Source organism: Hordeum vulgare, chromosome 7H (assembly GCF_904849725.1).
Source record: "Hordeum vulgare subsp. vulgare chromosome 7H, MorexV3_pseudomolecules_assembly, whole genome shotgun sequence".
NCBI classification, from domain to species: Eukaryota; Viridiplantae; Streptophyta; class Magnoliopsida; order Poales; family Poaceae; genus Hordeum; species Hordeum vulgare.
In genome coordinates this window covers 568,993,325-568,997,870 of record NC_058524.1, presented here as the reverse complement: position 1 = coordinate 568,997,870, position 4,546 = coordinate 568,993,325, and positions in this window count along the sequence as shown.

Below are 4,546 nucleotides of genomic sequence, written 5' to 3'. Positions count from 1 at the left end.
ATGGGGAAACAGAGGACTGCTCTGATGGGTCAGATGGATGTGCTGAACAAACGATGCAGAGCACAGGAGAAATATGTCAGCGACTGGGCTCGGCAGATGATGACGCGTCTGGCTGGTAAGTCCTGCTTTTTCCGAGTGGTTGTGTTATGCGCGTCACACTCGGCACTTATTGTCTGTTTGTCCTATTGTCGCAGATTTTTGCTTTGACGCCGAAGCTGAAGCAGCTGACGTCGAGCGGTCGATTCTTGAGAACGTTCCACTCGGCGACGACGCCAATCGGGATCTGCTCCGTGCGCACATCCGCGTGGGCAAAGTTGGTCCTTTAATCGGTCGACTGAGAGAAGTCGTCGGCCGAATCGACAAGGAGCTTTGGCCAGAAAATGAGTCGCGGCAGGATATGAAGAACCTGATGACCCGACTGGAGGAGATCCCAACCGAGTGCAGTCGTGGAAGAAATCTGCAGCTCGTTGCGGTGCGGATGTTGCTCTGTCCCTGGTCCGAGTCCATTGCAAGGAGGTGCGCGAGGAGAAGTTGAAGACGTTGAAGGTGGCCAACACGAAGAAACTTCGATTCGAAGACTTCATGGAAACCTTCCTTGAAAGCGCCACCCGCTTCGCCGACGGTATTGATCTAGACACGCTCGTAGAGCCCTCGAGTCCTAGTGTTAATCCAGATGAAGCGTAAAAACACTTTTATCCTCGGTATGCCGAGTGTGGATCTGTAAGAAACTTTGGCCACTGCTGTTGGCCTTCACATTCTTGGTTCGGTGTGGGTAAGCTTGATCCACACCGAGCCACTATCTTTGGTTGAACTTTGAATTGATTCTTTTGCTCTTCTGTTGCAATGTTGACTCGAGTTTTTGTTTGGCGTTTCTTGGTGAAGCCAAAGGCAAACATTCGGAACATGTCAGTTGTTTTGACATCTGCATGAGCCTCATTGAGGGTCCGTGGAATTCCCTAAGGCTCCGAGTGTGACGTGAAGTGCACACTCGGAGAAGGTTAATACTTAGGCGATGCTGGATCGCAGCTAAGCCCCCGAGTGTGATGTGTAGTGCACACTCGAAGAAGGTTAATACTTAGGCGATTCTGGATCGCAGCTAAGCCTCCGAGTGTGACGTGTAGTGCACACTCGGAGAAGGTTAATTCCTAGGCGATGCTGGATCACAGCTAAGCCCCCGAGTGTGACGTGAAGTGCACACTCGGAGAGGGTTAATACTTAGGCGATGTTGGATCGCAGCTAAGCCCCCGAGTGTGACGTGTAGTGCACACTCAGAGAAGGTTAATACTTAGGCGATTCTGGATCGCAGCTAAGCCTCCGAGTGTGACGTGTAGTGCACACTCGGAGAAGGTTAATACTTAGGCGATGCTGGATCGGAGCTAAGCCCCCGAGTGTGACGTGAAGTGCACACTCGGAGAAGGTTAATACTTAGGCGATGCTAGATCGCAGCTAAGCCTCCGAGTATGACGTGTAGTGCACACTCGGAGAAGGTTAATACTTAGGCGATTCTGGATCGCAGCTAAGCCCCCGAGTGTGACGTGAAGTGCACACTCGGAGAAGGTTAATACTTAGGCGATGCTGGATCGCAGCTAAGCCCCCGAGAGTGACGTGTTGTGCACACTCGGAGAAGGTTAATACTTAGGCGATTCTGGATAGCAGCTAAGTTTTTTTTTTGTTGAGACCGGAGTCTGCGACCGCGGAAGAACTTTGAACCTGCAAAAAACTCAATCTGCTTTATACTATTTCACCAATACTTGTTCTTTACATTGCTTCAGTCGACGGTCACGCGTAGAAGCGCTTCAGGAGATCTCCGTTCCATGCACGCGGCTCGTCCGTCTCTCTCTCGATGTTGTAAAGTCTGTATGCTCCGTTGTTCAGCACCTTGGAGATGATGAAGGGTCCTTCCCAGGCCGGAGCCAACTTGTGAGGTCTTTGCTGATCCACTCGGAGCACCAGGTCGCCTGCTTGGAACGTGCGACTTCTGACGTGGCGTGCATGGAAATGCCGCAGATCTTGTTGATAAATGGTTGAGCGAGTTAGTGCCATCTCGCGCTCCTCCTCTAGAAGATCCACTCCGTCTTGCCTTGCTTGTTCTACTTCGGCTTCGGAGAAGAGTTCGACTCGTGGCGCATTGTGAAGCAAGTCACTCGGAAGGACTGCTTCTGCTCCATAAACGAGGAAGAACGGTGATCGCCCTGTAGATCTGTTCGGGGTTGTGCGAAGTCCCCAAAGCACTGAAGGTAGCTCGGTAACCCAAGCGCCAGCGGCATGTCCTATCTCTCGCAGGAGTCGGGGCTTCAAACCTTGCAAAATAAGTCCGTTTGCCCGCTCTGCTTGTCCATTGGACTGAGGATGCGCTACGGAAGCAAAATCCACTCGGATGCCTTGGCTTGTACAGAAACCTTTGAATCTGTCCGAGTCAAAGTTTGTCCCGTTGTCCGTGATTATGCTGTGAGGTACACTGAATCTGAAGATGATGTCCCTGACAAACTTGACGACTGTTGAGGCGTCGAGCTTCTTGATGGGCTTCGCTTCGATCCATTTCGTGAACTTGTCGACTGCCACCAACAGATGTGTGTATCCACCTTGGCCTGTCTTGAATGGCCGACTGTATCTAATCCCCAAACAGCAAACGGCCACACAAGAGGGATCGTTTTCAACGCAGACGTCGGCTTGTGGGACTTGTTGGAGTAGAACTGGCAGCCCTCACATCGGTCAACCATATCTTTAGCCATCTCGTTAGCTTGCAGCCAGAAGAAACCAGCCCTGAATGCCTTGGCGACGATTGCTCTCGAAGAAGCGTGATGACCACAGGTCCCCGAGTGGATATCCTCCAGAATCAGCTGCCCCTCCTCTGGGGAGATGCATCATTGAAGAACGCCTGAGATACTTTCTTTGTACAATTGGCCATCAATGACAGTGAACGACTTCGACCTGCGGACTATCTGCCTGGCCTGGACTTCGTCTTCCGGTAGTCCTGCCTCAGGATATATGCAATGATCGGCACAGTCCAACCGGGGATGACGGCAAGAATCTCCACGACCAGGTCAACAACAGCAGGTAGATCGACTTCAGTCGGATCCGTTGAACTCTTTGTTGTGCCGGCTCCTCTGTGAAAGGATCTTCTTTGACTGAGGGAAGGTGGAGGTGCTCGAGGCAGACGTCACTCGGGACTGGTCTTCGAGTGGATCCGAGTTTTGCCAACTCATCAGCTGCTTGGTTCTTCAGTCTTGGAACATGGTGAAGTTCTAGACCTTCAAACTTCTTCTCAAGCTTCCTCACTGCATTGCAGTATGTAGTCATGGTGGGGTTCCTGACGTCCCACTCTTTCATCACTTGATTGACCACCAAATCCAAATCGCCGTAGACCATCAGGCGACGGACGCCGAGTGAGATGGACATACGCAACCCGTAGAGGAGAGCTTCATACTCTGCCTCGTTGTTGGAGGAATCGAAGTGTATCTGTAGCACGTACTTGAGCTTGTCGCCCTTTGGTGATATGATCACAACGCCAGCACCGGAGCCATTCAACATCTTGGACCCATCGAAGAACATTGTCCAATGGGCCGAGCAGATGTGGGTCGGTTGCTGTTGTTCTACCCATTCTGCTATGAAGTCAGCCAGAGCTTGAGACTTAATAGCTTTCTTGGCCTCGAACTTGATATCACAGTACAGCATCTCCATCGCTCACTTCGCCACTCGGCCTGATGCGTCTCGATTGTGGAGAATTTCCGACAATGGAGCATCAGAAACGACAGACACCGAGTGGTCTTGGAAATAATGGGCCACCTTCTTCGCAGTCATGTAAATCCCGTAGATAAGTTTTTGATAGTGGGGATACCTCTGCTTGGAAGGAATCAGGACTTCGGAGACGTAGTACACTGGCCGCTGAACTTTGTATGCTTTGCCTTCTTCTTCGCGTTCGACTGTAAGAACAGTACTGACGACTTGATTTGTAGCCGCGATATACAGAAGAAGGGGCTCTTTACTGAGCGGAGCAGTAAGAACCGGCTGGGTGGAAAGTAGGACTTTGAGGTCGTCGAATGCGACTTGGGCTTCGTCTGTCCACTCGAAGGTGTCTGATTTCTTCATGAGTCGGTACAGTGGAAGCGCTTTCTCGCCGAGTCGACTGATGAACCTGCTCAAAGCCGCTAGGCAACCTGTGAGCCGTTGGACATCGTGTATTCTGACCGGCCTCTCCATTCGGACGATGGTCCCGATCTTTTCGGGGTTGACATCGATCCCTCGTTCGGAAATGAAGAAACCGAGTAACTTTCCGCTGGGAACGCCGAATGAACATTTGGCGGGGTTGAGTTTGATATCGTACCTACGAAGGTTGGCGAATGTTTCTGCCAAGTCGGTCAGCAGGTCGGAACCTTTGCGTGACTTGACTACGATATCATCCATATACGCCTCCACATTCCGACCGATCTGGTCGAGGAGACATTTTTGGATCATGCGCATAATGGTAGGTCCTGCATTCTTCAGACCGAATGGCATAGTGATGTAGCAGAAGCACCCGAATGGGATGATGAAGGCTGTTTTTAAC